Raw genomic sequence first — 11,258 nt, forward strand, 5'->3', positions numbered from 1 at the left:
TGTTCATAGTGGTATTATGTAAAATAATATCATTATGATAATAAAAACACTTAGAGGTTTTATGTTTGCCAAATGTTTTATATATATTATCTTACAATAATCCTGTGGAACAGGTCTTATAATTTCATTCATTTGTTGTAATTTTATATTTTTATGCTGATTTCAAACACCAAAAAAAAGGGCATTTCCATACACAAAACAGAACCCAAAAAGATTCTTCTTGAAATTGTGAATCTCTTATCTCATACTGTTTGCTTTTGTAAAAAGTATGTAATAAATTCCAAATTTTCTTTTCAAAATTGTTTTCTTTGTGTTTTCATCTGAGCTGTTCACTTGAAAAGAATGTTTTGACATTCTTTTCATCTTTTTTTGTATCACCATTGCTAATACCAACCTCCTTCTCAATCTATCTTCTTCAAATAAGACCTGAAAGGAAAAAAAAAAAAAAAAAAAAAAAAAACTTTGTAAAAAAATAAACATAGTCAAGTAAAATATCCACATGTCCAAAAATAAATTTGTGTTTCTGTACCTTTTCTGTCAAGAGGTACTTCATCATTGATTTCTGGGGATGTGGTTAATTAGAGTTCTTAACATCTTTGACCAGAGAATTCTTAATTCTTTCAGTCATTTTTCTTTGGGAAATGTTGTTGACCTTATATAAACTATTCTGATTCTGCTTACCTCAATTTCACCTCACCAATATTCTTTAAATTGCTTCTTTCCTTATTTCTTGTGGTAAATAATATTCTACAGGGCAGTTAGGTGGTGCAGTGGATAGAGCACCAGATCTGAAGTCAGGAGGACCTGAGTTCAGATTTGACCTCAGATACACATCCTAACTGTGTGACTCTGGGGAAGTCACAACCCCAATTGCTTCAGCAAAATAATAATAATAATAATAATAATAATGATGATGATGATAAAAATAAAGAAGCCCAACTTTAAAAAAAAATACTATTCTACAGATTCAAAAACTACAATTTGTTCATTCATTCCCCAATTGGTGGCCACCCTCTTTTTTAGATTCTCGAGCTTTTCTTTTCTTACAGTTTTCCCCTTTCAGTATCTTTTTTCAGGATCAGTAATTTTTTTTCAAGTTCATCAGATACCTACCTCTTCTTCCATTTGTATAGTCTTCCTCTAAGTACCCCAATTATGAAATTCTCCCTTCTTCCTTCTTTCTACAATAATATGTTTTTTTAATTCTCCCTTTTCTTCCCCATTTGAAACTCTTAGAACAAACCAGTCCATCCCCATATCCTATGTTTTTCTTAAACTTCTTTGAAGGTACTAAGATTTTGTAGGGTTGTTTCTTCTCTCTACCCCCTCCACTATCCCACTAGAATGTTAGCATTGCATTTTCATATTACTCCTTCTGTTTAAATAAATTTATTTTTCTGGATTTCTATGGACTCATGTTTGTATTTCAGTTGTTACTCAACTCTGGTATTTTCATTAGAGATGCTTGAAAGTCCTCTTCAATTGAAATTCCCATTTTTTTCCTCTCTAGGATTAATATTTAGCTTTGTATGGCAAGTTATTTTTAGTCGTAAACATCTCTCTTGCCTTTGGGAATACTTGTAATCCAAGCTCTCTTCTCATGGAGAGTAAAAGCTGCTAGGTCTTGTGTGACTCTGACTAGTTCCTGAGGACATAAAATTCCTTTTTTCCTACTTATAACAACAAAAGTGGAAAAAATGAAAGACAGAAGTTTTGGATTTTGGCTGACATTCCTGGTAAATTTCTTTATAAGATTTCTTTCAAGAAACCTTGTTTGACAAGAGGTTTTTTCCAAGAAGTTTCTTTCTTTACTTTGTCCTCTGTTTCTAAAATATTATTTTATTGAAAATTGATATTCAGAATTATTTTTAATGATGATTTTCAGGAAGTCCAATGATTATTTTTAAAGATATGCTTATTCAGTGTCATTCTCAGACTATCATATTAGCAAACAACACTTAGAGTGCAAGACAAACCTACAGTGAAACCCTTTATTGGAATGCTTCATCTTTTCCATAAAACAGAAACTAAAATAATCTGTTATACACTTAGTTACAAATATAATCTTGATGGTAGTTTTTGTTTTTGTTTTTTTGTATTGCTTAAACATAAAGTCTTACCACCACTATACTTGGCTGCTTTCACCAAGCTCTTATGACCTGCAGCTTTCCTGTCATTTTTTAGAATTATTCTAAGTTTAATTTACTAACAGTAATTAAATCTTCTATTGCTGCTATAAAACTACTGTTATTACTGGAGTCCCCATAGCTACTTTGCTTATGTGGTTGGCAAAATACTGGCCTCTACCATGAGGGCTGATGGTCTTTCTAACAAAATTTCCTTCTTTCATAGGACCAAAGGTCCCAATGTTTTTTTTGGTTTTTTAAAATTTTTTTATTATAGCTTTATATTTACAAGATATATGCATGGATAATTTTTCAGCATCAACAATTGCAAAACCTTTTATTTCAACTTTTCCCTTCCTTCCCCCCACCCCCTCTTCCAGATGGCAGGTTGACCAATACATGTTAAATATGTTAAAGTATAAGTTAAATACAATATATGTATACATGTCCAAACAGTTATTTTGCTGTACAAAAAGAATCGGACTTTGAAATAGTGTACAATTAGCCTGTGAAGGAAATAAAAAATGCAGGCAGACAAAAATAGAGGGATTGGGAATTCTATGTTGTGATTCATAGTCATCTCCCAGAGTTCTTTCACTGGGTGTAGCTGGTTCAGTTTATTACTGCCATATTGATTTGATTCGTCTCATTGTTGAAGATGGCCATGTCCATCAGAATTGATCATCATATAATGTTGTTGATGCAGTATATAATGATCTCCTGGTCTTGCTCATTTCATTCAGCATCAGTTCCTATAAGTCTCTCCAAGCCTCTCTATATTCATCCTACTGCTCATTTCTTACAGAACAATAATATTGCATAACATTCATATATCACAATTTATTCAGCCCATCCAACTGATGGGCATTCACTCAGTTTCCAGTTTCCGGCCACTACAAAGAGGGCTGCCACAAACATTCTTGGACATACAGATCCTTTTCCCTCCTTTAAGATCTCTTTGGGATACAGATCCAATAGAAATACTGCTGGATCAAAGGGTATCCACAGTTTGATAATTTTTTGAGCATAGGTCCAAATCACTCTCCAGAATGGCTGGATGTATTCACAATTCCACCAACAATGTATCAGTGTCCTAGTTTTCCCACATCCTCTCCAACATTCTGCATTATCTTTCCCTGTCATTCTAGCCAATCTGACAGGTGTGTAGTGGTGTCTCAGAGTTGTCTTAATTTTAATTTATCTGATTAATAATGATTTGGAGCATCTTTTCATAAAGCTAGAAATAGTTTCAGTTTCTTTGTCTAAGAATTGTCTGTTCATATCAAATCATATCATATATCAAAATTCCCAAAATTAATGGTTGCCAAAATTTTTGTAGCTTCCCAAGATATTTCTATCATTGCCAAATCCATTGTAGCCAACTCTACTTCTGTCACATATTCTTTACTACAATGGCCCCTGAAGTTTCTGCCATGGCCAAAGTTATTTTCACCAAAGTTTCCAGAATTCCTTTGAATCTCTTTGACTAGAAGAATCAGTGGCCATTTCTTGCTTAAACAAACCTGGCCTGATTTTGATAGGAGTGGCCACTCATAGTTTGGTATTTTTGAAAGAAAATTTTATTTAGAGATCATAGATCTATAGAATACATAGATATTCATCAAAAGTTATGAAAATATTCTTTTTCTACTGTTTCAGTCAGTCATGATTTCAATAATTTCAATTTTTCTGTATTGTTCAAAGTAATCTTTTAATAAATAAATAACTTTAAATAACTTCTCAGTTATATGTTTATGCCACCTACAAAGTTTTATTCCACAGTTAAGTGGAAATCTTGTCTTTGAGGGTCTTTAATGAAAACTAATCTCTTTGGTTCAACAACAATCAATAAAAATTAATTAAATACCTTCTATGTGCCAGACACTGTGTGCTAAGTTCTGGGGAAACAAATAAGAAAAAAGAAAATCCCTGTCCTCTAGGAGTTTACAATCTAACTGGAGAAGACAGAACACAAAAGGAAATTGAAAAGGGAAGATGAGGGAAAGGCACACACCTGATGCATGGTAGAAATGTCAGAGAAGTCCTAAAGTAAGCAATCAGGTGAGAGAAAGTAGGAGATGGTAATGAGGAAGGGTACCAAGATTGATGGAATCTTATAGGATGATGAGGTTATCCCAAGAGTAAGCTTCTTGGGAGTATAGAAATAAGTGAGAGAAGTCCCATAGTGACCCAGCCAGGTATGAAATAACTCTGCCATCATCTTTGGGAGGTCTGGCATTCATGGTTGCACCTACTTCTTCCGCTATAGCATGGGTAGCAAAACCAAATGTTTGGTGACTGCATTTTTCGTTGCCATACAGCAAGAATGCTCCATTGCTAGATTTTCATCTGCCATCTTGAAGCTCAAACCTCTGTGAAAAGTTTTCACAGTTGTTTCTTGAGGAACTTTTAATTTTGACATGAGATATTTCAGCAATCTTTCAATCAGGAGCAGAAAGCTAGTCCAAAGATTTTCAATTTTTTTCTACTTAAGCTGTTTTCTAGATCAGTTGTTTTTATTTAAATATTTTAAATCTTATGTTTTTCAGTCTTTTGATTTTGCTTTAATATTTCTCACTGTTTTATGAAGTTAGTGACTTTTAATTTTTAATTAGAAATTAAATTCTAATTAAAATACTAATTTTCAAGGGAGTCTGTTATATGAATAAGGTTTGCCACTTTCTACCTAAACTATTTATTCTCTTTTCAATTCTTTCTTCCAGAGTTCTTATTTAATTTTTTATCTCTAGCTTAATTTTTTTCTAGGTTTTCACATAGTCCTTATAAAAGATTCATTGTTTTCTATTTAAGTCCCTGCTTGCATTTGTTATGGTGTTATTCTCTTCTTCTGGTTAGATTTTTAAGTATCTTTTAATAATAATTTTAGTAATAGAGGTAACTGGTAGTATTAGATCTGAAACCAGGAAGACCTTAGATTAAATCTGCCTTAGACACTTACTAGTTGAGCAAGTCATTTAAACCTGTTTGCCTCAGTTTCCTCAGCTGTAAAATGGGAGTAATATTACCACCTACTTCCCAAACATATGTGAAGATTAGTGATATAATATTTGTAAAGCACTTAGCATAGTTCCTGGTACAGAGTAGCCATCCTATAAATGTTTATTTCCTTTCTTCCTCATCAATTTATTTTCCCTTTTCCCTTTTCTTCTGCCTTTCTTTAAGTCCCAAACAAACTACTTTCTTTTTCAGGAAGGCTCTCCCAACTTCTCTTAATTCTAGTGCCTTCCCTTGATGAATTATTTGCTTGTTATATCCTCTCATAGATTTTGAGTTCTTTGAGGGCAAGGACTGATTTTGTATCCCCAGCACTTAGCACAATCTCTTTTACACAGTAAGTGCTTAATAAACATTTGATTTATTAAATTCTTCATAGTGGTGGGTGTTTTTTTTAGTTTACTCTTCTCTCCAGCTTTAGTTATTGAACTGTGTGCCATATCTAGGTTCTTCCTCTTACTATATTCTTTTGGATGGGGGGATCCTGACTTCTCATTTCTGACCTCCACCTCTTAGGGTCAGATCCTCTGGCATTTTTGAGGTTCAGATTGCTGGAGCTTCCAGGAGCTTTTCAGATAACTCAGAACAGAAGGCTAGGGAATTTGAATTTCTCAGATGTCCTAGACCACATATTCTTGCATCCATACTGACCACTACCATCCCCGGTAACTTTCAAGATCCGAATTATAAATTTCTGACCACTCTGAGACTTTTCTCAGGGTAGCTCTCTGTTCTTTCTGTCTCTAGACATAGAGCTCTGCAGATCAAATTTACCTTTGGCTTCTTTCTGGACACTTTGGAAGGGACTGCCTTATGTATCTGCTAGTGCTTCAATTTTTGGTGACTTCTGTTCTCTTGCTTATTGGTTTCTGGCTGACTTCTTATGTGGTTCTGGGGTGGACAAGGTCATTTACTATAATTTTTCATTGGATTTCTTGATCATTATTCAGTCTGGTGCAATTTATAGGTTTTTACTGGAACAAAAACCATGAGAGTTCTGTTGTATTTACTTGTTTATGCTATATCTTTTGGGCATAAATTGGAAGTTTCTTGAGGAGAAGAAATTTTCATTTTTGTCTTTACAACTCTTAACCTACATAGCATAGCAAATATAGTGCCTGTAATAAGTAGGCACCTAAAAATAGGCTTATCAGATGAATGAATGATCTAATAGATGAGTGGATATGAATAGTTGCAAAAGAAGAATTTGAAAAGTATCATAACCACATGAAAAATACTCCAAAGCCTTAATAATAAAGGAAATGCAAATTAAAACAATTCCGAATTTTCATCTCATACCCCTCAAATTGGCAGAGGTGATATTTATTTTGCTCCTTTTGTCCCAAATTGCGATTTCATCTCTATCGGGAACTCTTCAAGATTTGCTAGTGGTCACATTGGGCAAAGATGAAAAATCACATACAAAAAAAAAAGGAAAAAAGTGGAGAAGTATGGGAAAACTAGCACAATAATATACTGTTGGTGGTTGTAAACTGTTTCAACCATTCTAGAAAGCAATTTGGAATTAGTGGAGAAAAGTCTCCAAATTACTCACAACCTTTGACTCAGAGTTCCCACTACTGGGTATATGTTCTGAGGAATTCAAAGTCAAAAAAGAAAGATCCCATTATATACCAAAAAAGAGGGCACTTTCTTTTGGTAGCCAAAAAAAGAAAAGAAAAGGAACAATGTAGTTGCCCATCAATTGGACAACAGCTAGATAAATTATGATTATTGTGCTGTAAGAAATGAAAAATATTAGTAATTTAGAGAAGCAAGGTAAAACTCATATGTGGTGATTCAAAATGAAGTAAAATAGAACTAGAAGAACAATAAATATAAAGATTACAATAAAATAAATGAAACAATACTGAAAGACAGCAGAATACTGATTGATTATGATGATCAATCATTCCCTAAGAACAGAGAATGAAATACATTTCTCTTTTTCTTCATCTCAGTAAAAAAAGTGAGAGATTGCATGTTAAATTATGTTGCTTTTGCTAAATTTTTAAAAAATGTTATGAGGGATGGTTCATTCATTGGTAGGAGTTGTTTCAGGAAAGGATTTTGACATAAAAATAAAATGTATTATAACTTTTTTGTAAGAATGAATGCTCAAAGAGGAAGTGGAAGTCGTAAATATAGACGACTTTTTCTCTGAATTTAGTAATGAAAAAAAAATTGGTTGGTAACTTGATGCAAAATCAAGTGAAGGTTTTTGAAAATAGAAACAGGCACAAGTAGTGGTACATGTTTATTATCCCTGCTATCAGAGAAACCTCAGGTTTATGGATCACTTCAACTTCAGAATTCTCACCTGCAATAGCCTAAGTTAATTGATTTTGTTATTTTGTTATTTTTGTCAGAAAAAATTAATAGCAAGGGGATAGGAATACCCTGGGGGTCAGGGAAAGGGAAAGAAAGGTTAGGGGAAATTATTTCACATAATGAGGGTAGACAAGTAAACATCTAAACATCTAAACAAAAAAGAAAGGGGTGGAAGTGGCTGACCTTTGAACTTCAATTTTCTCTGTTCTGGTCAAAAGGAAGAACATATATATATATACTATATATATATGTATATCTATATCTATATATATATATATATACAAAGTTTGGTGCAGCAATATATTTCACACAGAAAAGAAATAGGAAAGAAAGGGAAGTAGGAAATGAGGATTTTAGAAGAGGCTGATTAAGGGAGAGATTATCTGTAATAACAACAAACTGCAAGAAAATATATAAATATTTGTAGCTTTTTGAGGTGGCAAAGAATGGGAATCTTTGCCAAAGAGGGGTACCCATAAATTAAGGAATAGATTAAGGAATAGAAAAACAAGTTGTACAATATAAATGTAGTAGAATAGTACTTTGCTGATCTCTTATCAGTATAATGACTATAGGAATATAATTCCAGAGGACTAATAATGAAACTCGTTACAGAGGAATGAAGAACTCAGAATATAGAATGAAACATTTTTTTCTATTTTTATTTTTCCAAATACATGTAAAGATAATTTGCTACGTTCGTTTTTGTAAAACTCTTTCAAGTGTTTTTTTCCTCCCTCCCTCACCTCACCTCCGTCTCCCCAAGACAGCATACAATCTGATAGAAGTTAAATATGTACAAACTTATTTCCATATTTATCATGTTATCTAAGAAAAATCACAAGAAGAAAAAAAATTCAAGCAAACAATAATAACAAAGAGGTAAAAATACTATTCACATTCAGTCTTCATAGTTTTCTCCCTGGATGTGGATGGAATTTCTATTGAAATTAAGAGCCAAGTCCATCATAGTTGATCATCACATAATCTTGTTATTGTGTACACTGTTCTGGTTCTTCACTCAGCATCAATTCATGTGATTTTTTACAAGTTTTTCTGAAATCACCTTGCTAGTCATTTGTTATGGAAGAATAATATTCCATTACCTTTAGATACCATAACGTATGTTGGCTAAGAAATAGATTAGTTGGATCAGTGGAATAGGTTAGGTTCACAAGACAAAATAGTTAATAACTATAGCAATATAGTGTTTAACAAACCCAAAGATCCCAACTTTTGGGATAAGAATTCATTATTTGGCAAAAACTGCAAATTAGTATGGCAGAAATTAGATATGGACCCACACTTAACACCACATGCCAAGATAAGATCAAAATGGGTCCATGATTTAGGCGTAAAGAATGAGATCATAAATAATTAGAGGAACATAGGATAGTTTACCTCTCAGACTTGTGCAGGAGGAAGGAATTTGTGACCAAAAGAGAACTAGAGATCATTATTGATCACAAAATAGAAAATTTTGATTACATCAAATTAAAAAGCTTTTGTACAAACAAAACTAATGCAGACAAGATTAGAAGGGAAGTAACAAATTGGGAAAACATTTTTACAGTTAAAGGTTCTGATAAAGGCCTCATTTCCAAAATATATAGAATACTGACTCTAACTTATAAGAAATCAAGCCATTCTCCAATTGATAAATGGTCAAAGGATATGAACAGACAATTTTCAGATGATGAAATTGAAACTATTTCCACTCATATGAAAGAGTGTTCCAAATCACTATTGATCAGAGAAATGCAAATTAAAACAACTCAGAGATACCATTACATACCTCTCAGATTGGCTAAAATGACAGGAAAAAATAATGATGAATGTTGGAGGGGATGTGGGAAAACTTGGACACTGATGCATTGTTGGTGGAGTTGTGAACAAAACTGCTCTCCAGTTTGGAACTATGCTCAAAAAATTATCAAACTGTGCATACCCTTTGACCCAGCAGTGCTACTACTGGGCTTATATCCCAAAGAAATAGTAAAGAAGGGAAAGGGACCTGTATGTGCCAAAATGTTTGTGGCAACCCTTTTTTATAGTGGCCAGAAACTGGAAAATGAATGGATGCCCATCAATTGGAGAATGGTTGGGTAAATTGTGGTATATGAATGTTATGGAATATTACTATTCTGTAAGAAATGACCAGCAGGATGAATACAGAGAGGCTTGGAGAGACTTACATGAACTGATGCTGAGTGAAATGAGCAGAACCAGATCATTATACACTTCAACAACAATACTGTATGAGGATATATTCTGATAGAAGTGGATGCCTTCAACAAAGAAAAGATCTAATTCAGATCCAGTTGATCAATGATGGACAGAATCAGTTCCACCCAGAGAAGGAACACTGGGAATTGAGTATAAACTGTTTGCATTTTTGTTTTTCTTCCCAGGTTATTTTTACTTTCTGAATCCAATTCTTCCTGTTCATTAAGAAATTCAGTTCTGCACGCATATATTGTATCTAGGATATACTATTACATATCTAACATGTATAAGACTGCCTGGCATCTAGGGGAAGGAAGGGAAAAATCGGAACAGAAGTGAGTGCAAGGGATAATGTTGTAAAAAAATACCCATGCATATGTACTGTCAAAAAAAAGTTATAATTTTAAAATAAAATAAAATATATATTTTTAAAAAGTATTTTTTTAGCCATTCTCCACTAACAGGCATCCCCTTAGTTTCCAGTTCCTTGTCACTACAAAAAGGGCTGCTACAAACAGTTTTTCACATGTGGTTACTTTTCTCTTTTTTTATCTCTTGGGAATACAGATTCAGCAGACACACTATTGGATCAAAGGATATGAACAGTTTTATAGCCCTTTGGGTATAGTTCCAAATTGCTCTCCAGAATGTTTAGATCAATTCCCAATTCCAGCTATGTATTGTCTAAGTTTTCCCACATCCCTCCCAACATTCATCATTATCTTTTCCCCATCATTTCGATTATCAATTGCGGATTGGCTTGAACAATTTTTTTTTTGGTTGTTATTGGGTTTTTTTGTCTTTTCCAAGTGTTTGTGAGTCCTTTTGGGATTTTCTTGGCAAAGATACTGGAATAGTTTGCCATTTCCTTCTCCACTTATTTTACAGATTTGAGGAAACTGAGGCAAAGAGTGTTAAGTAAGTTTTCCAGGGTCACACAACTAGTAGACAAGATTTGAATTCATGAAGATGAGTCTTCCTGATTCTTAGCCCAATATTCTTTCCACTCTACCATCTCTATGATTTGTGACATATATGTATGTACAATGGCTTTTGTTTTTCTTGTTTTCTTAGTTGGGAGTAAGGTGAAGAGGTTGATGGGCAGGTAAGAAGACAGATTTTGGTTGATTAATTTATATATATACCTCTTTTACCTTTTGGCCAATTCTGATTTTTAAGGATTTTTTTTTTTTTTTGAGTATTTTTGTCCCTCTTTCCTGAGCTGTTAATTCCCTATTACTAATTTTCTTGCAGAGCCTTTTTCCTAAATTTTTTTCCCTAATTTATCCTTTCCCACTCTTATTTGGCTTTTAAAAATCTTTTTTTTTTTTCTTTCAGCTTTCATTTTAGTCTCCTGCTCTGATTTATTCCATTGCAGGCTTATGTGTGAGACTAAAGTTTAGAATTGAGTCCCTCATCTACTCATGAGTTCAGTCACACACCTAAGACTTTCTTGTTCCTTTACAGGAGCAGGGCCCCTGCTTCCCCGTGATTGTGACCACTCCTCTCTGCTCTGGAACTATGTGTGATCTTAAGATCCTTAACAGGCAACATAATTGC

The sequence above is a fragment of the Sminthopsis crassicaudata genome, chromosome 5 (assembly GCF_048593235.1).
Source record: "Sminthopsis crassicaudata isolate SCR6 chromosome 5, ASM4859323v1, whole genome shotgun sequence".
Classification (NCBI taxonomy): Eukaryota; Metazoa; Chordata; class Mammalia; order Dasyuromorphia; family Dasyuridae; genus Sminthopsis; species Sminthopsis crassicaudata.